This window comes from Calidris pugnax, unplaced genomic scaffold (assembly GCF_001431845.1).
Source record: "Calidris pugnax isolate Ruff unplaced genomic scaffold, ASM143184v1 scaffold474, whole genome shotgun sequence".
NCBI classification, from domain to species: domain Eukaryota; kingdom Metazoa; phylum Chordata; class Aves; order Charadriiformes; family Scolopacidae; genus Calidris; species Calidris pugnax.
Genome location: NW_015091223.1, coordinates 17,795 through 42,938, shown reverse-complemented (window position 1 = coordinate 42,938; position 25,144 = coordinate 17,795). Strand labels below are relative to the sequence as shown.

Below are 25,144 nucleotides of genomic sequence, written 5' to 3'. Positions count from 1 at the left end.
CCCCCCCGGCCTCGTCAGGAGGGGCTCTCAGGGAAATCAATGGGAGTTTTGTTGCTGATTTTACCGGGAGCAAAATCTGCCCCCCAAGACCTTCGCTTTTTAAAACAAGTTCCAATGAAAGCTTTATTCACCAGTGAAACATCCCGGCTAGGAGGTTGTTTCGCCCCAGTAACAGATGGGAAGAGGATTCTGACAGCAAAACGCGAGGGGAAAAAAAATCCTTTGTCTAAGAGAATGGGAAGATATTTTTTGTGTGAATAATTTTTCCAACAGTTAAATCAGTGTATGCAAGATGTGCCAGCGTGCCAGCAGCCCAGCTGCGGGAGGCAGCAAACAGGGACCCAACTTTGTCTCGGCTGCAACTGGCGCTGCATGTGAAGAAGGGCCAAGGGCAACTTTGTGCAACACTTTCAGACCAGTTCCTGCAGCCAGAGCAAGTCCTCAGCATCACCTGGGGCAATTCAGGAAAGAAAATTAAGTGCTTAAAAACAAAGCAAAGCCTGCTAGCTTTGCCCTAACTAACTGTAAACAACAAAAGTATCAGAAGTGTTTAAGGTGCTGGTTCCTTCCAGTCCCTCAAGGGGCTCCAGGAGAGATGGGGAGGGACTCTTGGTCAGGGAGGGGAGCCATAAGATGAGGGGGAAGGGTTTGACACTGAAAGAGGGGAGATTGAGATGAGATGTGGGGAAGAACTTTGGTGTGAGGGTGGTGAGAGCCTGGCCCAGGTTGCCCAGAGAAACTGTGGCTGCCCCATCCCTGGAGGGGTTCAAGGCCAGGTTGGAGGGGGCTTGGAGCAACCTGGTCTGGTGGGAGGTGTCCCTGCCCATGGCAGGGGGTTGGGACTGGATGGTCTTTAAGATCCCTTCCAGCCCAAACCATTCCATGATTTTATCATTCTATGGAGGTAGGAACACAGTCACCCTGAAGACCTGCAGGCAGGAATCCCTTGTGGTGGTCCAGCCTCTGACACGACCTTCTGCAGTCCCTTTCAAAGCTCCCACACGTACCCTTGTGAACCCTGCTGAAGGCTTCAATTATCACCCGTGTGTATGAAAAGAGTGGTGATCCCTGGTCAGACGAAAGATTATCTAGCCCACTGCCTTGTTCCTGATAGTGGACAGTGGTGGATACACAGGGAAAAAATAGGAAAAAAGGGCATGGACATACTGATTCCTTCTTGGAAACACTCTCCTACCCTTTTGTGCAGAAGAAATCCTGGAAGTTGGCCCCATCCCCAGAGGGGTTCAAGGACAGGCTGGACAGGGCTTTGAGCAACTTGGTCTGGTGGGAGGTTTCCTTGCCCATGGCAGGGGCTTGGAACTACATGGTCTTTAAAGTTCCTTCCAACCCAAACCAGTCTATGATTCTAAGAAAAACAATATTTTGGTTAGAAAAATAACTGAGTGGGATGCTCTCATTTGTACTGTACTGGGAATAATACACGTACCAGGGGACTGCAAATTAAATAGCAAAAGCAGTTTGATTCCCTCTTGTCAAAGTCTTCGGCTCCAGGGCCAAATATATTTCTTTCAACAATCAGTTCATGTAAGCCCAAATAATATGCAAGTGTTTCTGTATAGGAGCTGTACCATTTAGATGGATCTAATCCCATACCCTTCTCAGTAAGAGGAGAAGCGGTATGGCCATCAAAAATCATAGGCTGGGACCCAAGATACTACACAGGTAGATTTGTAGGGGGAACCTGAGAGGTAAGGACAGAACATACAGATGGGAAGGAAAATGCACTTAATTTGTTGGATTTTTACTGATAGCTTTGAAAATCACCTCCAAGAAATTTGTCTCAGTTGCTCTGGGAGTTATTTTACAGTAAAACCAAAGTATCAAAAGAGCAGAATTTGTCCACTTAGGACCTTCTACGGGTATGATGCCAGTTTTTCAGATTATAATATCACCTATGTTTTAGTGAAAACACTTTCTGCCCTTTCTCCTCTATTTCCCTCCATTAGAAGTGATTTTTTCCTGAGATATCTGTGCAGTAGTACACCAAACTCTTTCTCCTGGCCTGATGGTCAGCCTGAGCTGCAGTAAACAGCCTGGAACTACCGTGTACTCACAGCTCTCATCCTTCCCTGCTAAATTGGAGCTGGCCAGAAGATACAGCACCTGAGAGGCCTATGAGCAGGAGAGCTGCATGCCCAAAGCAAAGTAAAAGGATATATATTATAAATGGAGAGGATTTTCTGCGCCAGATCTTGCGCAGACACCGTCCCTCATGTCACACGTAAAAAAAATCTGTTTGCTGCCTTCAGCCCAGTGCAACAACAACAGCACAGAAGGGGAAGAAGAGCAGCTCTGTGCAAGCATAAAGAAACAGGATGCCCATCGATAAATTCTCAAAAGATGCTCAAGGTTGCCTGCAATATTTGTTGTAAGTAAAAATAGTGATGTAATGCATGCAGAAGCGCTGGATGAGCAAAGCCCTTTGAGGGTTCGACTTCTCAACTACAGGCCTCCTTGAAAGCATCAGGCCTCTGCGGAGAACAATTTTTAAAAATTTTAAAGTAACTGGACTTAAGTACAGTTGCCTGTACTTAAGCAAGCAACAGGCAACCAAAGAGCCCCTCCAGATTTTGGGAAGGGCTTAGGGAAAAGGACATTACAGTAAGTTGTGTTGCAAAGACAGACTTGTTGGGCAGGACGGGGCCCCAGGTGCTGTGTGCAGCACTGACTGCTAGTCACGGAGGCATTGACCCTGCAATGGGCAACCTAGGTATGGTGGCACTGGGAACATACGTGGAGTCACAGAATCATGGAATGGTTTGGGTTGGAAGGCACCTTAAAGACCATCCAGTTCCAACCCCCCTGCCCACGTTGCTCCAAGCCCCCTCCAACCTGGCCTTGAACCCCTCCAGGGATGGGGCAGCCACAGCTTCTCTGGGCAACCTGGGCCAGGCTCTCACCACCCTCACACCAAACAAGTTCTTCCCCACATCTCATCTCAGTCTCCCCTCTTTCAGGTTAAAACCCTTCCCCCTCATCCTATGGCTCCCCTCCCTGATCCAGAGTCCCTCTCCAGCGTTCCTGGAGCCCCTTGAGGGACTAGAAGGGGCTCTAAGGTCTCCCCAGAGCCTTCTCTTCTCCAGGCTGAACAACCCCAGCTCTCTCAGCCTCTCCTCACAACAGAGGGACTCCAGCCCCTGAGCATCTTCATGGCCTCCTCTGGACCCACTCCAACAGGTCCATGTCATTCTTACGTTGGGGTCTCAAGAGCTGGACACAGTACTTCAGATGGGCCACATCACTCTATATTCCAGTCAGAATCATGCCAGAGCACTGGTACCCTGTAAATGATATCTCTCCCATTGCTAGAGGACCACTTAATTAGTATCAGCTACTCAAAATACCTCTTATGAAATAGTGAGAGGAAGATGGAGAAGCTGCATGATATACACAAGCTCAGAAAGGGTATTCCTATATCATTTTTTGGAGTATGGACTTCAGAGGCTGAAGCAAAAATGGCAAAGTGGAACTGCTCATAATATAATATGAAGCTGCCATAAACAGTTGGCCTTACACTTTGCTGGTCTTTATTTGTTGTATGTGAGCTGCTTGCTAAATACCATCAGAGATAATGTATCATCAGAAACTCCTCCAGCCTGAGCAGTGAGACACTGACATGACAAACATGAACATGCTCCAGACAGTGATAACGTCCAATGCGAGTTCATCATTTGCTATTAAGTCCATATGAAACAGAACTAAATTTAAAATAAAAATAAAAATAAAAATAAAAATAGCTAAAATTGAATCTCAAATACAAAGAAGTTTGGGTAACCACCAAGATTGTGTTTCTGAAGCTCCACAGACAGTAAAGCTGAGTTAACAGAAGGCCAAAATCTGGTAGGAGTCAGACTACTTCTCTCTCATGCAGGGAACAAGTGCATCTCTCTCTGCTGCAAGGACAACATGCAGCCCTTATTTCTAAACTGCAGTTTATTTTTGAATGCATGTGAAAGAGAAAAACTCACTTTGGATGGGCAGGTCTGCTTGGGAATTTCCTTAATTACCTTTCACTGAATATGTCATTTGAATCAGTGTTTGACTGATTACACACTCTAATTTCAGCTGAAGCAAGGGAATTTAGTGTCTCAGACAGCAGGATCTGTCTGTTGGTTGTTTAAATGAAGGTATACGTAACTGAACACCTTAAAGTCACAGTGTTGTACAGGGTCAGAGTAAAGCAAAACACGCTTCATGTGTCCCTTCAGGAGCTCAGCCACCCTCTGCTCCTCTTCACCACTGTTACACAGACCGAAGAACCTCACACACAGCACAGCAGAATACCAGGGGCTGGAAAAGGTTTAAGTACAACACTTTTTTACATCTCATTCTAGTATCTCTTTTTCCCTCCATAAATTAAAACTAAATCAAGTCTATTTACAGTTTCTGTGATGCCTGTGTCAACTGCTAGATCCCTGATTTTGCAATGCCCTGGCACATTAGGTATAAGCTTGGAAGGTTCTGCTGAATATGAAACTCATAAACATATGCTTATCAATATTAATTCTTTTGCAGATATAAAACATGAATTTATTAGCATAATCTGGTGGTTAACACAATGTCTAGTCCCCCACTACTTACACAAATCCGTATGTCTTAAACTGGAGTATTAATTGAAGCTGAAAGGCTGCAAATATTTATTTCCTCCTGAGTAAGCCTAAGCTATGAGGAGATGACAACATCTACATTGGCACTAAACCTCCTACCTGTGGAGCTGCCTAAATAAGAGGAAGTGTTCTGACGATAACATATGGTCTGTACACGGGATATACATTACATCATCTACTGAATTGTGACCAGTTTCCCTCCATTTGCAGTTCACATCAGCACTGGAGAAGAAATTACCTCGGTGCATAATATATCCCTTTTTTACACTGCTGACACCATCTGTGTGGGAAAAGAAGCAAGGTCTTCCTCTTGCTGATAGGAAACACAGAATCATGGAATGGTTAGGGCTGGAAGGGACCTTAAAGATCATCCCCTTCCAATCCCCTGCCATGGGCAGGGACAGCCCCCACCACACCAGGTTGCTCCAAGCCCCCTCCAACCTGGCCTTGAACCCCTCCAGGGATGGGGCAGCCACAGCTTCTCTGGGCAACCTGGGCCAGGCTCTCACCCCCCTCACACCAAACAAGTTCTTCCCCACATCTCATCTCCATATCTCCTCTTTCAGTGTCAACCCCTTCCCCCTCGTCCTATGGCTCCCCTCCCTGATCCAGAGTCCCTCCCCAGCTTTCCTGGAGCCCCTTGAGGGACTGGAAGGGGCTCTAAGGTCTCCCCAGAGCCTTCTCTTTTCCAGGCTGAACCCCCCCAACTCTCTCAGCCTGTCCTCCCAGCAGAGGGGCTCCAGCCCTTGGGGCATTTTCATGGCCTCCTCTGACCCTGCTCCAACAGGTCCCTGTCCTTCTGCTGTTGGTGGCCCCAGAGCTGGAGGCAGCCCTGCAGGGGGGTCTCCCCAGAGCGGAGCAGAGGGGCAGAATCCCCCCCTGGCCCTGCTGGCCACGCTGCTGGGGATGCAGCCCAGGGTGCGGGGGGCTTTCTGGGCTGGCAGAGCACGTTACTGGCTTGTTTTGAGCTTCTCATCCATGAAGCTCTAATGAAACTCTAATGAGAGGCTGCCATGGCTATAGTGCTGCACATTTGCTATTAACAGTTCTTTATAGCAGGGCTTGCTAAAATCTACAAGAAAGTGCAAAACTAAGTGGGGCTCGATGCTAGGGACAGCCTCGCTTTCCCAGTGGCATTTCCAGACTCCTAGAAAATAAAGGAAGTTTAGTGTCACCACTATGAACCCATACATGATCACAACAGCCCTGCAAAAAACTGAGAAGGGCTGAAGATCAGTTTCTCTGCAGGGAAAAAGGAACGGGAGCAAATTGCCTTCACAGGAATCATCTGTTAAAAGCATTAGTTTGATTTTGGAGCACTGTGTGGGATCCCTGGATTTAGCAGCAAAACAACAGGACTGAGATGTTTGCAGAACCACGGAGGGGTCAAAGGCCTTTCATGGCCAACATTTGCTCTCAGAATAGGAACTTGATCCTGCCCCTATTCCAAGCAAGTTATAGCTCCCACGTAACTCATCAAAACAAAACTTAAAATCTTCTCGTGAAACTCTGAAAAGTGCTGGAGTCAGTGGCACCCATTTTATAAGTTTAATGGCCACTGAAATTTTTGACATTTCTTTCCCCTGAAAGTATTGTAGCATTAACACTACAATGAACAAATTCTTCCCATGGTCAGACTAAGGATCACACATTACCTAATGCTGAAAAAGCCAATTAATAAATATTTCACCATTTTAGCAACACATTTTCACAGCAAAAAATAAAAAAGTTAATCTGAGCTATTAAAAAAACCCTAAAATATGTCATATAAAGTTATATCTAATTCACAGAAACAATAAACCCAATCTTGTAATATGTTCTGCTGTGTGAGTGAGTATTAGTAATCACAATGGAGGTAAATATGAGAAAGAAAATACTTCTTTGAATAATAAGTTAATTATGTACTTCGGAAATTTTACACTATGCTTATAATCAAGATGCAGAAGACACCTATTCTAGAAAATTATTTAGGCTATTGAAAAGTTACCTTTGCTTTTTTACCACAGATCAGCATTGATTTACAAAGGAAGTATATTCCTCTCCCATTGACCATCAGCTTCAACGCAAACAAACCACTTTCAAGTGGTCCAGATACTCAGCTTTCAAACCGTTCTTCACGATGTCCTCCTGCAGCACCGAGGACACACGCTGTCAACAAATGCTGTTTTGGGTAGCCTACCTGTTCACTTGAGTTACTCTTCTAGGCAAAGCCAATACATTTTCAAATACATGATTTTTTAAATAGTCCATGCTAGTCCATGCTTAGTTCAGTCCATGACAAAAATTATAAGTAAATTTTAAAAACCCAAAGAGCTGGCTTCTGCGGCCTTAAAAATCCCCGCTCTGCCTGAAATACGTTTTATTTTGCTCTTCTGGTATGGTGGAAGTTCTCACTGGAAACCTGGACAACTAACCCTCAAGAAAGAAATCTCTACCCCCACAGCGCTGTGCCCAGGCATATCCTTCTGCACCTCCCGTGATAGGGTGGATTCAGCTTTTAAGCTCTGCAAGTGTCCGCTCTGACCTGCATGTGGTTGTGGAGACAGCTATTAATAAAACTGGCAGCCCTTCCAAATTCTTCCTCTGGGTCCACGATCTGCCGTGAATTCCCGGGTCATGCTTATCTGTATCAAGGTAGCAAATAGAGACTGCTCATGGAACAGGACTGTGTTAGACACCGGGTCTGGACATTAGCAGAGATGGTTCTTGCCGGGAGAATTTATAACCTAAGCAGGCAAGAAAGAAAGGGGAGAGATATTTGTCAGCCCCTTCGACAGAAAGCAGGAACTGTGATTGTAGGGGTGATGTCTGACAGCACACAACTTGCTCAGCTTGCAAACACATACTAGGGGAGGACTTTGTGGAGTAGGGTAGATGGTTGGACTCGATGATCCCAAGGGTCTCTTCCAACCTGAATGATTCTATGATTCTAGGATGCAAACCCAAGGTGATGATGGTACATTTTGATGACAAACAAGTCATGGAATCATAGAACTGTCCAGGCTGGAAGGGACCTTTCAGATCATCTAGTCCAACCATCAACCTGATACTAACAGAAACCACCACTAACCCATGTCCCTCAGCATCATGTTTGCCCGGCTTTTAAATACCTCCAGGGATGGTAACTCCACCACTGCCCTGGGCAGCCTCTTCCAAGGCTTGAAGCATTTTTTCCTAATATCCATCCTAAACCTCACCTGGACCAACTTGAGACCATTTCCTCTTGTCTCATCACCTCTTCCTTGGGAGAAGAGAAGGCCTCCCCCAGCTACACCCTCCTTTCAGGGAGTTGGAGAGAGTGAGAAGGTCTCCCCTCAGCCTCCTTTTCTCCAGCCTGAACACCCCCAGCTCCCTCAGCTGCTCCTCACAAGACTTGTGCTCCAGACCCCTCACCAGCTCCATTGCCCTTCTCTGGACACGCTCCAGCCCCTCAATGTCCTTGTTGTGAGGAGCTATTTGCTATATTCTACCCAGCCTCTCCTCATAAGACTTGTGCTCCAGACCCCTCACCAGCTCCGTTGCCCTTCTCTGGACCCGCTCCAGCCCGTCAATGTCCTTGTCACCTTTCAGGGAGTTGGAGAGAGTGAGAAGGTCTCCCCTCAGCCTCCTTTTCTCCAGCCTGAACACCCCCAGCTCCCTCAGCTGCTCCTCACAAGACTTGTGCTCCAGACCCCTCACCAGCTCCATTGCCCTTCTCTGGACACGCTCCAGCCCCTCAATGTCCTTGTTGTGAGGAGCTATTTGCTATATTCTACCTACTTCCAGTGCTTCCTTCTCTCTAGCGTAGGACCTTTCCATCAGCCAGAAAGTTTTGCATGTTTATCAGCAGTCTTTGGTGACCTTTTGCCAGCAAATCTGGAACAGGTTATTTATTTAAATAGCCCAGTACAGCCACTCGGTTGTGGTTTTTTCTTTAAAAACCTAAAATGGGGAAGGCAGAGCGGTGGTTTATCCACAGCCTATTAATAATCTCCAACGCAGGGAGTTGCGACAGCATCTGGCCTCCGGGATCCAGTGCCCTACAAGCCAGCATTAAAGAAATGCCTTTGACAGGGAGAGACGTCCCCAGGAGAGCTCTCCTCTGAGGACAGGGAAGAGCAGGATGGCATTTAGCCAGAATAGGGTGGGTTTTTTTGCAGAACATTCCCATCATCATCACCTGTATTTAAACTTCACTTGCAATCAGCTCTTTTATTTTCTTCCAGGTGCATCCAGCAGCTCCGCTGCAGCTAAAAAGTTTGTGCGTGGGGTTTTTTTTTCATGCCGTGTGGGTAGGAAAGTATGTGAGAATTGTAATTCAGTCACTTTAAATCACATGAAGCTGAAGCCTGAAAGGAAAAATAATAATAAATGGTTCAGATTGTCAGGCTCAGTGCAATTCGCAATCAATTAAAGCTTATTTTAGCATCAGGGCAGTTTATTTTTAAAAAGTTCTCCTGGTGCTTTAAAGCTTTCATGTTACTGTGTAGCTAGAAAGGTCTTGCTGGGAACAAATTACTCTTGGCAAAGCATTTTCTGTACTGCATTTTTAGTTTCTGTCAAATGACAATAAATAAGATCCACGTGAGTGAACAGCAGCAGCAAAAGAGCTGGTGGCAGCGAGGAAGTAAGGCTTTGGACCTGGGTAAAGCAGGATGACAAATCTGGGGCTCAAGCACAGTAAAACCACGGTTATTTGGGCTCAGAGTCTGGAAACGTATCCTTCGGTGCATCTAATTTTTTGATTTTCAGTATGCAGGGATATTAAATGGTGACAAGTCACCAGTGAAGGTCTTCTACATCAGATAATTGGGTTTTTTCACAATTAGTTTACAAATAAATATTATATCTGCATTTTTGGCCCCTTATTTTGTGCCATTATCATTCCACAGGTGTGGACGACACAAGGACAAGCCAAATCAGTATGATCCTATGACATGATCTTAGTTTAGATGGTCACCGACTTCACAGGAATATGTATCTTGCTCTGGACCACACACTTGGTAAAACCCTGCAAGCTCTGACCAGCGCTACACAGAGCAGAGCTGGACTTTGAATGTTAAATACATAGTTCAATTCACCAGCTGCTACCTGCAACCAGCACATCACCCTTCCCTATAATATGCAGGACAGGAATTAACTCTGCTTTTCATGTCTGTTGCCCTTCACAGAACCATAGAATGGTTTGGGTTGGAAGGGACCTTAAAGATCCTCCAGTTCCAACCCCCTGCCATGGGCAGGGACACCTCCCACCACACCAGGTTGCTCCAAGCCCCCTCCAACCTGGCCTTGAACCCCTCCAGGGATGGGGCAGCCACAGCTTCTCTGGGCAACCTGGGCCAGGCTCTCACCACCCTCACACCAAAGAAGTTTTTCCTGAGCTCTCATCTCAATCTCCCCTCTTTCAGAGTCAAACCATTCCCCCTCATCCTATGGCTCCCCTCCCTGATCAAGAGTCCCTCCCCAGCTTTCCTTGAGGAACTGGAACGGGCTCTAAGGTCTCCTTCTCCAGGTTGAACCCCCCCAACTCTCTCAGCCTGTCCTCACAGCAGAGGGGCTCCAGTCCTTGGACCACCTTGATGGCCTCCTCTGGACCCATTCTGACAGGTCCTCGTCCTTCTTGTGCTGTGGACTCCAAAGCTGGGCACAGTACTCCATGCAGGTTACTCCTTGTCATCCCCACTCTCCCATCATGGCACATCTGTGCTCCAGCACTCAGACGTTCCTGTGAAAAGCATCATCTTCCCAGCAGCCAGTGAAAAGTTACAGAGCTACAAAAAAGTTACAGCTCAACAATACCCATCCAAGCTGAGTTCAAACATCAGCTCCAAGTGTTTCATACCCCATTGGTTTTAATAGGTTATTAATATTGAAAGTAAGAGATTGAATTAAAAAATGTTTAACTACTCCCTAGTTTGCTATTTTTGCAGAACTACCCAGCCTTTTTTTAACATAAAACCCTAAACTTCCTCCCAGCAGGCCAAAAGCTGAGTTCATCCTTATCCTTAACCCAGTGGGGACAAGAGCCCTATCATTTAGGAGGAGGTTTGGGCTCAGCTCCACATTTCACCAGGCTTCCTCCGTGACTTCAGGCAGAGCTGCGCCGCAGTGCTGAGATCTCCAGAAGCTGGCTTGGGAAGGCAAAACGGCACTTCTGCAAAAGCACGTCTGCTTCCAGCGCTCAAACTGTGATTTCTGCCTGCTGCAGTGGAGTCATCTACCGCTTAGTCACCTCACCGTACGCTCCATATGCTACGGAGATGAGTATCATTACCCTCCTCAGCATCTCCTCCCTCATTTCTTGAGGGCACAAGCTTGAACACAGAAAGTTACATCTAAACATGAGGAGGAACTTCTTTCCTGTGAGGGTGGCAGAGCCCTGGAAGAGGCTGCCCAGAGAGGTGGTGGAGTCTCCAACTCTGGAGATGTTCAAAACCCACCTGGGCACGCTCCTGTGCAACCTGTTCTGGGTGACCCTGCTCTGGCAGGGGGTTGGACTAGACAATCTCCAGAGGTCCCTTCCAACCCCATATCATTCTGTGATTCTGTGATTTCTGAACGAGCAATCAGTGCATTTCTGGGCCTTGCAGGTGTATCGCAGGAGTAACAAGAACAACCGTAAGACACCAAGAGCAAGATCCACCTGACTCAGCACGGGATTCACTTCCCTAAGTGCTGCCATCCCGAACTATTTGATCATCTGGTTAAGTGTCCTGGTTTGAGCGACACAGGATTAATTTCTTTTTCAGTAATTTCACTTTTTGGTAAGGTCTCTTCTACCGCTTGGGAAAACTGCACTTTTGGAAGACTCTAGTGTCTGAATTTGCGAAAATATTCACTTTATAGCCAGCTCTGGGGTGTGTGTTTCAAGGTCTCAGTGTTATTGAGTCTTGCCAGGTGCAGGGATGGGGAGAAGAGAGACCCCGGGCACTTGACCCAAGCTGTCAACGGGACTATTTCATACCATGAATGTCACATTCAACATAAACTAGCGATTTTGCTGCATAGTGGTCTTTCTCTTGAAGGCAGAGCCCTGAGCCCTTCCCTTCCTCCCAAAGCCGCAGTGCTCGCAGGGTCCCACACTGGCTGTCCCTGCTGGGAGTGCATGGCTTCTGCTGGGAGAATGGGCTGGGTATACTCCTGCATTTTATATTGGTATTGGGGTCAATGCTGTTTCTTTAGTATTATTAATGTTAGTTATTTAGTCTTATTCCATAAAATCTATTTATATTTCAACCTTTGTGTTTCCTTTTTTTTCCCCCCAATTCCCCTTCCCCAGCAGGATGGGGTCATTGGGTGAGAGAATAATCATCTAAACAACAATAAATTGTTGTGGGTTCCTCAAACCATAACATTAAGACAGACAATTATCACACAGAGCTCATGGGAACCAGGAAATCTAGGTTTTAACAGGACTAAGTATAGATGTATCTGGCTACAACCATTAATGTATGTGCCTACCAAAACCCTCCATGCAGTTATCATCTGAGATTTCATCAACACACTCCACTGAGACTAGCAATTTATTTCATCCTAAAGTAAATTCCTAAGCTATGTCAAATGAATCAAATCCTGAAAATGCCTTTGTCTTTCCTGACTGTAACAGGAGCTTGGGATGCCCAGTTCAGTTGCAGACATCTGCACAGTGGATGCCTAAACACTGGTGGGAGGGTCAAGGGTGGAAACAGCATGAAAACAAGTTGAAGTTAATACCAAGTTAATAACATAAAGAAGAGATCTATGAAAGTTTCCCCCTTAGTATCTAGTCCACTGAAATTTCCTATATCAATTCCAGTGAAACTGTCATGGAAACTTACATTTCCCGCACCCACCTGCCAATGAAGGGGGACAAAGCCACAGAATTTCACCTAGATTTCCAGTAAGACAGGCTGGAGAGTTGGGCAGAGAGGAACCTGATGAAATTCAGCAAGGTCAACTGTAGGATACTCCATTTTGGGAGGAATAACCCCATGCACCAGTACAGGTTGGGGGCTGACCTGCTGGAGAGCAGCTCTGAGGAAAAAGTCCTGGGAGTCTGGGCAGACAACAGGATGACCGTGAGCCAGCAATAGGCCCTTGTGGCCAAAAAGGCCAGTGGCATCATAGGGTGCATAAGGAAGAGTGGGACCAGCAGATGGAGAGAGGTCATCCTCCATCTCTGCTCTGCCCCGAGGAGGCCCCATCTGGAGCACTGGGTCCAGTTCTGGGTTCACCAGTTCCAGAAGGACAGGGAACTGCTGGAGAGAGGACAGTGGAAACTACAAAGATGATCAAGGAACTGGAGCATCTCTCTTACCAGGAAAGGCTGAGGGACTTGGGTTTTTTTAGTTTGGAGAAGAGCAGACTGAGGGGGGATCTGATAAAGGCCTATAAATACTTAAAGGGTGGGTGTCAGGAGGATGGGGCCAGTCTTTTTTCAGTGGTGCCCAGGGACAGGACAAGAGGGAATGGGTACAAACTTGAACATGGGAAGTTCCACCTCAACATGAGGAGGAACTTCTTTCCTTTGAGGGTGGCAGAGCCCTGGCAGAGGCTTCCCAGAGAGGTGGTGGAGTCTCCTTCTCTGGAGACATTCAAACCACCTGGACACGTTCCTGTGCAACCTGCTCTGGGTGGCCCTGCTTTGAGAGGGGGTTGGACTAGATGATCTCCACAGGTCCCTTCCAACCCCTACCATTCTGTGATTCTGTAATATCCTGCTCTTTTTTTTCTCTCTCTCCTAGCTACTGTAGACGATGATCAGCAAATGAATAAAACATACTTTCATGCGAATGAAACAACATGTGCCAGCTTTGCTGCTGGCGTTCTGTCCACATGACTAGTGCTCCCCTTCTCTAACCGTTCTTCCTACTTCTATCATTAACCCTCCCCTCACAGTCAAAAGGAAGACAAGGCGAATGTGGGAGTCATGATATCTCTTCCTCCTGAGTAACATACAAAAATGGTCTGAGGTGAGGAGAGGTGGGGGAGTTATACTTCCAGACAATTTACAAAAATGAGATGCTTTAAAAATACAGCTTCTCCTAGAACTGAAAGAATTTAAAAAGCAACAAAAATGGAATAATTTTGAACTATTAAAAGGGAATGACCAGTTATATAGCACACAGCTTTTTGAAGTCCCTGCCACATGGCAAAGTGCTTAGTGAGATTCACAAACTCCTTTGACGACCCACGGAAAGGGCAAAGAGCATTGACAGCTTCACAGATTGCCTGCTAACACCCCAGAATCACTGTGTGAGCCACTCAGAGCTTCATCAGCTCGACTATTCTGCAATCATCTGTGAGGAAGGTGAAAGATAGGAACAGCCTGCATGACCTGAAGCATTCATTATTCAATATTCCTTTATTTTCATGCCCTTCACTAAGATGCCTGCCCTCCAGGTTCCCCCTCAGGGATGGCAGGGAACGGCGACCGGCATACAGAATGAAAAAATACTCATGTTTGCATAATTGGACCTCTGGGTGAAATCCAAGAGTGAAATCAGGGAAGCTAAGGATTGTTAAGAGAGTCAGCCCTGGTTTTTAGGTTACGTTTCACCCTTTGGTCGTCTCACCTGGTTGCAGACTGAATACCACCTGCTATGACAATAATACAGCTTATTGGGGCTACCGTTTGTAGTGCACACACCGCTTTATTTGCTATGAACACTTCAGGAAAAGGAATTAAAATGCCTACAAAAGAAATTTTCACTTGCTGCACCATTGGAAGGTTAGCAGAGAAGCCTCGAACAACAAGCAGCTAACGACTGGGTAAATGCCAGATTTCACTGAGTTGTGCCAGGGAAGTATTTGGCCGTGTATTTTTCGTTTGTACATCCCCCATAAAGTTGAATCATCGGGCAAATTCTGCTTAATCAGAACCTAAGCCAGTACATGCTTAAATCAACGGGAGGCAATCCTGATTTCCAAGGGAGGAAAGAGAATCTAAATCACTTCATTATCAATTCAGACTCACTTTTGTTGTTGTTGTTCTTACAGCAAAACCTGCTGTGCAAAGTGGCTTTAATCTATCCCCGTTACCATTGGTAATAGAGATCCTTAATCCGGCAACTGGCCACATACCCACAAGCTCTTTTAAAGCCCTTGGGAAAGCTTAGAGCAATCCTGGGAAGCATCCAGTATCATATTGGACTTATACGTAGAATAGCTATTTCAAGCTTTTTTCCCCTATTTGTTACCATGCCGGATAAAAAAGGCATTAACTAATTATTTTAATTGCACTTTTTGTAGTATTTCTCATGGGACCTGGACTGCAGCTGCCTCAGCTTGCTCCCATCTGGCTGGGGGATGGGAACCAATTATAAAATGTGTTTTCCCCGGAGTGAATAGGACTTTCTGCTGCAGCTGTCCTTATGGAGGTGGGGAAAACAGGTGTATTGCACATAAATGCTCCCTGGTTTGAAACCATCTAATAGATTCCAGCAGGAAAACCTCAATCAACTCCACAGGACCAAAACCAGCCTAACTCCCACCCTCCTTTTGTGTGTCTACGGAGGAAACACACCGTGATTACTTCTGAAAGAACAAATACTTTTGTGGGGCTGATGTCTTGAACAGTTATTTATGGCTTTCCAACAAGAACTTATTAGTTTCTGAAGGCAAAATATTGCAACTTTTTGGAGCATTTGTGACCTTGCAGGCGATGAATTATCTGCAACAGGATTAAGATCACTTATGGAAAAATATGCTGTTAGGAATGGAGTGAGGGAAAACACCCCCACAGAAAACTATTAATTAAGTACAATTGGCAGCAAGAGTAGAAAAGAGATTGTGCTCATTAGGAGACATTTTCTAGTGCAGATGAGTTTATGTTGGGCTCCAAGTGACATTGACTTGTTTTCCCTACTCCCATTCCCATTTCAAACCTTGTCAAAGGCTCTGTCGGTACCTCAAATCCCAAGTCCTGTCTCATTTTACTTGGGCTCCAGTCTAAGAAATGCTTGTAAGTAAGAGGGACGGTTAGTGGGATCTTAATTGGTTCCAACCAGGCTATCACTACTAAAAATCCACATTTTTCCCTGAAATTTCTACTCTGCTCTGGTGAGACCCCACTCAGAACACTGTATCCAGCTCTGGAGTCCTCAGCACAGGAAGGACAAGAACCTGTTGGAGTGGGTCCAGAGGAGGCATGAAGATGGTCCAAAGGTCCCTCTGCTGTGAGGACAGGATGAGAGAGTTTGGGAGATTCAAGCTGGAGAAGAGAAGGCTTTGGGGAAACCTTATAGCAGCCTTTCAGTTCCTAAAGGGGGACTATAGGAGAGATGGAGGGGGGTGATCAAGGTGAGGGGACCTTGATCAGGGAGAGGAGCCATAAGATGGGGGGAAGTGGTTTTAAACTGAAAGAGGAGAGATTGAGATGAGATCTGGGGAAGAACTTCTTTGGTGTGAGGGTGGTGAGAGCCTGGCCCAGGTTGCCCAGAGAAGCTGTGGCTGCCCCATCCCTGGAGGGGTTCAAGGCCAGGTTGGAGGGGGCTTGGAGCAACCTGGTGTGGTGGGAGGTGTCCCTGCCCAGGGCAGTGGGGTTGGAACTGGATGATCTTTAAGGTCCCTTCCAACCCAACCCATTCTATGATTCTCTAAGAAATTCCACTTACCACTTCCATGCATGGAGAGAGGGAATTTTGCCCACTCCTGTGGGTGATACGGAGTACAGACACATTGACTCTAAATGGCATTTTGCTCATCATCGTGAGCACAAGTCCCCAGTGCAACCGGGGCTCTGTGTGTATATCTACTTATGTCAGACCCTGTTCCCCAGAGCATCTGTGATAACCCAACCTCCTGAACACGCTACTGGGAAATTCTTTGTGCCCAGATCTTTGTGGTGGGCTTGATGGTGAAGTTTCCCCCCTCACAGCTAGAATTTGATAGCCAGAAGTGGATATCACTCCTTCTCCAAGTCTGATGTCAGGGAGTTAACTTCTCCCTCCCTCCCCGCTCCGTGTTATTTTAATTCCTTTTCTGAACATATAACAGATGTGCCCAGAGCCCAGAAAAGGAGCTTTGGGAAACATTTCTGTTTTTTCACTAAACAAATTCTGACAAGTCGAACATCCAAAGTACAACAGCTCCGTTCTCCTCTCTGACCTCTGCCTCACAGCTCAGGGAGTCTGTCAAAGGCCTTTTCTCCTCCCCTCACATTTTTCGCATCCCAAGCCTGGTCTCTGCACTGTGCTACCGCTTGCACGGTGCCTGGGGGCGACACAGCATCTCCTGACTCTGGAAGAGAACTAAATTATATCGTTTTGGGTACAGAAAGGATTTTCTTTGACTCTCCTACATCCGCACAGCAGCTTAATGAAAGTGCAGCATCTGGTCTAACGGGCCCAAATTAAAAATAAAAACAAATTACCACTTTCTCAAACATTTCCAACTTGCTGTTCGAGACTAGATTATTTGATGAAAATGTTCATGGTGTGCCAGGACAGAATGGTTTTTTAATGGCTGAATTATTACAAGTATCACAAGTACTACAGCCTGGCCTAAGCTGGTCTTACCAGCAGAAAAAGCAAACCTGTCCTGCTCTCAACCACCCAACTTTGCTCGTTGCGCTGCTCCTTCCCTTGTACAGCACAGATTTGTCATAGTTCAGGTTAGAATAATTCAGCAATTCAGTTTAGAATCAACCCAGCATAAAAAGAATTTAAAGGGCTAGTTTTCACATGGATCAGCCTCCCAGTTTGGGTTCACTGCACAAGCACAGAAACGCTCCGAGGAACGTTGTTTCTGTGTTGTTTCTGTGTTGAGGACTCCGAATACTGTGTCCAGCTCTGGAGTCCTCAACACAGAAAGGACATGGACAGGCTGGAATGGGTGCAGAGGAGGGCCATGAAGATGATCAGAGGGATGGAGCACTTCTCCTATGAAGACAGGCTGAGGGAGGTGGGATTGTTCAGCCTGGAGAAGAGAAGGCTCCAGGGAGACCTTATAGTGGCCTTTCAATACCTGAAGGGAGCCTATAGAAGAGCTGGGGAGGGACTCTTTGCCAGAAAGGGTAATGATAGGACAAGGGAAAACGGTTTTAAATTGGAAGAAAAAAGATTCAGATTAGATCTCAGGAAGAAATTTTTTACTGTGAGGGTGGTGAGACACTGAACAGGTTGCCCAGAGAAGTTGTGGATGCCCCATCCCTGGAGGGGTTCAAGGCCAGGCTGGATGGGGCCTTGAGCAACCTGGTCTGGTGGGAGGTGTCCCTGCCCAGGGCAGGGGGGTTGGAACTCGGTGATCTTTGAGGTCCCTTCCAACCCAAACCATTCTATGATTCTATGAACCGGGAGAAGGGATGCTATCCAGGAGGCACCAGCAGGGAAGCTGGAGATGAAGGGGTGAGAAGAAGGGACTCTTTTGGCACCTTGTGCTGGCTGTTGTCAGCTGAAAGCATTTGCGAAACGGTGGTCTGGAAAAGTGGCTTGTGGCATTCTCAAGCAAGCCCTGCTGAAATCTTTGGACAACACCGCATCACGTCTCTCTCTATTTTTGCACAGCACAGGCTGATTTTCCAACAAAAACACTCTGTTCAAGTAAGCAGAAGGATAAAGATGTGTCACACAAGTGGCCAGGACAAAAAAAAAAAACAAAACTAAAACACCCTGAGAGCCATGTAGAGATGGGGTATTTTAACTGCAGGAGAGCTACTGCCTCACTGGGTAACCTTGGGGGAGGCGCTTGGCCTCAATTTGGCTTAGCTGGGAAGACGGTGGGGAGGGACGGGGGGGTGGCACGGGCCTGACAGCGTGATGTTGTGGCTGAAGGAGGCTTTGCTGGACGTTGGGTAGCTGCTCCTGGGCAATTATGCACAAAATCACAGCAGTGATGCTAGAAAGCTCCAGGCATCTTCACCAGATTTCGCCGGCCATTAATCCAGCAGAAGGCTGCTAATGGCATGTGATTGCTTTCTTTGTGCTACTGCCGTTTAAGGTCACTCTGAAGGACACAAACTCTTTACATTTTACAGCATAAGATTCGGGCAAAACAACAACAATGGGTTTCACAGAACGAGTTCTTAAAATGACAATAAGCTAGCAAGATGTGAATTGTATTTTTTAAGTCTACAGCCACGAGCTGAAAAGGAATAAACTCTTGAAAAGCAAGGATCTCTGATGATAAATGAAATACCACCCAGTGAGAGCAGATGAAGAATTCATCCGTGGCACTTCCACTACTAAAAACCTTTAAAACAACCCTCTGATTATGAATCCCACCCACTGCAAAGTTCTACTGCACGGCAACTCCTGCGTGTCCACCTGGCATCACTGCACATGGAGAAGTGCACAACAGCCATCAGGGAGCTCACAACGTGCCAGTGTGCTGCACAGATTTTTCCATATGAGTCAGAGAGGGATGTACCAGCACAGGAGAAAGGGCAGCCAACAGTCTCCTTAACATCATAAAATGATTTGGGCTGGAAGGAATCTTAAAGATCACCTCCTTCCACCCCCCTGCGCTAGGAAGGGACACCTCCCACCACACCAGGTTGCTCCAAGCCCCCTCCAACCTGGCCTTGAACCCCTCCAGGGATGGGGCAGCCACAGCTTCTCTGGGCAACCTGGGCCAGGCTCTCACCACCCTCACACCAAAGAACTTCTTCCCCACATCCCACCTCAAACTCCCCTCTTTCAGTGTCAAACCCCCCTCATCCTACAGCTCCCCTTCATGACCAAGAGTCCTTTCCCAGCTTTCCTGGACCCCCTTTAGGGACTGGAAGGCTGCTATAGAACTCACCAGCAAGTGACTCTCACTATTCAAATCAAACACAATCTTTCACGTGGCTTGCAGTCAGAGGTGGAGAACATCTGAAAATGACAGCATTAAAGAATTAGTCCCCAGAGCATTATTATCCACTTCCAACTGATGGGGTACAAAGAGGCTTGCTGACTTCTTCAATACACTGTGGTAAAGCTGGGAAAGGAACCCAGATGTCCTGGTTCCTCATCCTGTCCCTGAACCACAAACCACACGTCCTTGCCTTATTAGCGACAATCACAGCACATGAAAACAGACTATTTATATCTAAATATTTCATCTGTTCTCACTCATTATTCCCTAACTCACCAATGTAATTATGTTGGCAAGGCGACAATATCTTTTTCCCAGTAAGCGCAAACAGATTGTTAGGTTTTCTGCTGAGATGGAAGCTGCAGAAAGAGTTCCCAAATAACTAAGATCCAAAGGACTGTGTTTTCATGGAAACATCCTTAGTAATGCAGCAATGGGAGAGAAGATTTCTTAACATCTTCCTCGGTTGACTCTGACAGCTGTCTTAGAAGCACTGATCAAGAAAGCTTAACATTGTAAAGAATATCGACCCAGAATGAGTAAAGCCAAAGAGAAAAAAAAAACCACAAAAAACCACCACACAAATACACCATACCACACCAAACGCCCACCAAAAACACCGCACCCACCAACTAAACCCCACACTCAACACCTCACCATAAACCAATAACCTTGGGCACTAGAGCATGCCCTGAAGAGCCATGTCTACACGTTTCTTAAATACCTCCAGGGATGGTGACTCCACCACCTCCCTGGGCAGGCTGTTCCAGTGCCTGACCACTCTCTCAGTAAAGTAATTCTTTCTAATATCTAATCTAAATCTCCCTTGCCGCAACTTCAGACCATAAGATGTGCTGAATCCTACCTTTACAAGTATGTAGGACAGCAGTGGTGTTGGGACAGCAAAATTTGATTGGAAAAGAGGAGAGAACTGGCCATTTCAATCCCTGCTGTAAGCATTCCTGATTAACCCCAGCTGATGGTTTTAGTACAGTAGGTCTGAGGATTAAAGTATTATGGAGGCTGAAAACACCACATCACATCTCTAAAATTACTTTGCTCTGTATCATTTAATACTCCGCATACTCTTAGGATCAATTCTTAGGTCCTAATTCACTAATAGGAACCTCCACCTCAAATCTAGTTAATGTTTAGGGTTACTCACTCCCTCTCAGGGGCTTTTATAAGAGATTTCTGCCTCCAACTCTACTTTATCATATTTTCTCATTGGTACTCTTCAAATCCTACCTTAATGGCTTCCCTGGGAACCAACGAGTGTCCCACATGTAGATTAAGAACTACAGGCCCTATTTTTTATTTATACAGATAACTCATCACACAAAATATCTTAACTGTAAATAATATACCAGATTATCAGACTTCATTTGGAAAAAAAAATGCATAAAAATGTACTCATCTCCTACAGTTCATGATCCAAATATCCTCTTTATACATCCCCAAGTTCCAGAGTCCAAGCACTAGACTGCTTTACCTGTAGGACTTTGTTCTGTTTAATGCAAATAAAAGGAACTAAATTTTCTGGCTGTCGCATTAAACAGAGAGAGAGAAAAGCGTAAAGTGGCAAAGTCTGATTAATGCTCCATCTCGACAGCATTAATTACATCTACATCTAATTAAGAATACATATTGTGCTTCTTCTGAACTGAAATTTAAAAAAAAAAAAAATTAAATCCAGCTTCCCTTCTGGAGGAAACACGCGCTGGCTCTTGCTATGGGCCTGCTCAGAACATGTGCATGGCATGTAAAATGCAGAATTAATTTGATTGAATGTTAGCTCTCTCAGCAATAGATCTCCAGAAGAGCGGTTCACCTGACTCCAGCTATAGCTGGCAGATGAAAACAGGCACCTCCAGAAATATTTCATTGCTTTTTAAGGCAGACAGGCAGGCAAATCAGCCAGTGGGTGGTGCGCTCCTCTCTCCCCACTGGCCACAGAAAGTGCTAAAATGACTAGTTTAGCCTACAGGTCTAGCTTCTTTTCAACTAAAACTAAGTGAGATTAATCCCAGTTTGATTCAAATATTGCAAAGACAATGCAGAGACAATCTTGAGCTCTGGTTCATTATAGTTCTGAGAAGTAAGGCTTCATTATCTTATTTTTGACAACTTTGTAATTACTTTGATTCCTGCTCAATACCAAAATGAGTTACCATGAGTTTACACAGTGATGTAGAAGAGCAGATATATACATAGATACAGATGATATGGATGATAGATACAGATATAGAAGATGGATACGGATTTAGATATGTGGCCATATGAAACACACTGCAGCCTCCTCCATTACTATGTGTCAGGGTTCAGCCCAGCCTTCCTCCATCACCACTGTGTCCAGTTCTGGGCTCCCCAGTTCAAGAAGGACAAGGAACTCCTGGAGAGGTTACTGCAAAGGGTTTGGAGGATGATCAAGGGACTAGAACATCTCTCTGATGAGAAAAGGACTTGGGTCTTTTTAGTCTGAAGAAAAGATTGAGAGGGGACCTCATCAATGCTGAGCAATATCTAAAGGGTCGGTGTCAGGAGGATGGGGCCAGGTTTTTTTTTTCAGTAATAGAACAAGACGTTACGGGCACAAACTGGAGCATAGGAAGTTCCATCTCAACATGAGAAGGAACTTCTTTCATTTGAGGGTGGCAGAGTCCTGGAAGAGACTGCCCAAAGAGGTGGTGGAGTCTCCATCTCTGGAGACATTCAAAACCCACCTGGACATATTCTTCTGCAACCTGCTCTGGGTGACCTTGCTCTGGCAGAGGGTTGGACTAGATGATCTCCAAAGGTCCCTTCCAGCTCCTACCATTCTGTGATTCTGTCTTTGTAGCCTGGTGGCTGGGCTGAGCTCTGTCCTCTTCTAAGTGAAATCCCGTGCCCCTGACCTCCCAGTTAGCTCGATGCCCACAGCACTGATTTATCTGTAGAAAGTTCTGACCACAAGCATTGGGCAGGTTAAGGTATCTAGAGATAACTTGACTTGCTCAAGACCCTGTAATATGGTAGAGCCAAGACTACAATTCATAAAATGGTGCAAACCCAATGTGCAGATGACATTTTCACCCATCCAAGTCACCTTCCTTCCTTCTTATATCTCTTTTTTCATAAAATCATAGAATGGTTTGGGATGGAAGGGACCTTAAAGATCATCCAGGTGGAAACCTCCCACCAGACCAGGTTGCTCAAATCCCAATCCAGCCTGGCTTTAAACCCCTCCAGGGATGGGGCAGCCACAGCTTCTCTGGGTAACCTGGGCCAGGCTCTCACCACCCTCACAGCAGAGAAGTTCCTCCCCAGATCTCACCTCAATCTCCCCTCTTTCAGTTTAAACCCGTTCCCCCTCGTCCTATGGCTCCCCTCCCTGATCCAGAGTCCCTCCCCATCTCTCCTGGAGCCCTTTTAGGGACTGGAAGGGGCTCTAAGGTCTCCCCAGAGCCTTCTCTTCACAATGCCAATTCTCTCAGCCTGTCTTCATAGGAGGGAATATTTCTTTCCTCTTCAAAAACATTCTAGAATTTTTAATTTCTTTCCTCTTTAAAAAGCATTCTTGTTGTTACTGTTAGGGAAAGAAACCAAGAAAACAGGATGCTTTCATCTAAAGGTCATCATTTAAAATTTCAATGTCACTTAAAAACTCCCAGAAGAAAGGAGGGTTATCAAGTTGGAGAAGCTTTATGGAATGAATGGAGAACACAGAAGGACAGACTGGGAGAATCAATACTCATCAAATATTCTCTGAATATGTAATGGGAATTAAGATCAAGGTGACACATCTACTCAGTTCAAACTATGAGATTCCTTGGCTAAATTGGAATTTAAACTCATTTTATAGAGCCCAAAACTCATACAATCACACATTAATTTAGGACAGAGGGAACTTCTGGAGGTCCCTAGCACAACCCACTACTCCGAGCAAGGGCTGCTCTGAAATAGTGACAAGTTGCTTGGAGCCTTCTCCAGTGAAATTTTGAGTATCTCCAAGGATGGCAATTCTACAGTCACTCCTAACAGCCTCTTGTAATATTTGAATGAATCCTCCCAAAAGTCCACTTAATAAATTTGCTTTGAAATTCCACAAAACTTTAGTGATTTGTCTCACAACAGATTTTCTTTCCTCTCTGCCTATCTATGTAGTGCTGCCAAAAATTAAACAGTGGAAAAAGTCATATGAAAAATAATTTGCTAAATGACCCAGGAAATCTAACAAGTTTAGAGCTCCTGGTCCACAAGCGACTTGCTTTTACCCCTAACTGAAACCATTATTTTTTTTTAACCTAATGAAAAGAACTGCAGGTGGGATTTCTTTACCTAACTAATAACACCTCTCAATCTGTTCTAAGCCTCAAGAGATGTCAAAAGCCTAGATGAAAAGCAGTAGGAGCCACGCCACCTTTACCGAGACTAAAATGTTTTGCAAGAAACAATAGTTGTAGTTTTCATATGATTTTAATTCCAGAGCATAGGACACTAAAAGCTGTGGATTGCTCCAACATATAACAACATATCAATATTTTTCTTCATAAAGAATACAAACTCCTTGCAAAATATATCTAGTGAGGGATGGAAGGGATAGATCTCTTACAATACTTTGAATCAGCTCTTTGATACTGCTATTTTTCTTGTTGGGTGTCTAACTGGGTGTCTAATTGTATTAATTTCAGCTGCAGCTGTAGAAAGCTACCCATGCTCTGAAAATTCCCCTGGTTGTAGTCTTATTTCCATAAATTAGATATCCACTGAACTGGAGGTTCTTAATGTATATATAGTTATCTTTACATCAATAAGTACTGAAATGGATAGTTACCTAAACTGAATGATACTTGCTTTTCTTTTCAGAACAGAATGTTTCACTCTAGAAACGTCATAAACTTCATGAGTCAAGCAAAGAAAGAATATTGATAGATAAAAGCCCCTTACTAGGATACCAAAAAATATATCAGAACTGAAATATTAACAGTAATAAAATTTTAAAATTAACTCTAAAATAAATAGGATTGAAAAGAAATTGCTTTAAAAGAGGAGATAATAGTTCGGGAACCACAATACACTGAATGCTTGCCAGGGGCACCTGGAAAATGCAGTCTCTCCAACAAGGACGATCATGCACAATTTTTACACTTAAAATCACGTACAGGACATTGACAGAAGCAACAGCAAAACAGAACTAATAACTGGGCACAAAGTTCTCATTTTACCAGTAAAAACAGGCCAAGAGCCTGTCGCGGACGGAGTGATTAACTTCACTAGTTAGAGCGAAGCAGAGAAATATTTATTAAGGTGGAACAGTGATTTAACAAAAACAGTAGTGTGATAAAACCAGTGGTAAATGCGATAGTGTTTTACGAGATTCGATGTCAGGGTACACTCTATTAGTTACTGCACAGAGGACAGGGTCAGACAGAACTGTCAGGGAGACCCTCCCGTTGAGTCACGAGGTTCAGAAAGGACCCCCTTGCTTTCTAAACTCCTTCTCAGAGAGGAGTCTGGGTGCGGCTGGATCCAATCCTAGTCCCAGACTTGGTCAACGGTTTATGTCTAAAGGATTACATATGCACAATTAACCCTTTACATTACTTAGATAAAATTTCAAAGCTTAGCATGCTATTAGTCACTTACCGAAACTCAGTTGCGGCAAGGATTCCCTCAACCTCGAGGAGTAGAGCCTTCAGTGAGCATCCTCACCAAAGGGGAGATCCTGGCGTGCAGCCCGCTGCCATACAGGAGAGCTCAAAGGGGCTCTTGGGCTGTCCACT

General features: G+C 45.4%; 1 protein-coding gene across 2 annotated transcripts in view; it reads right to left on the bottom strand.

Annotated features, from left to right (window-relative positions):
• ST8SIA5 (ST8 alpha-N-acetyl-neuraminide alpha-2,8-sialyltransferase 5) overlaps window positions 1–25,144 on the bottom strand; it is an 86,707-nt gene that overhangs the window by 57,096 nt on the left and 4,467 nt on the right. The window lies entirely within an intron of this gene.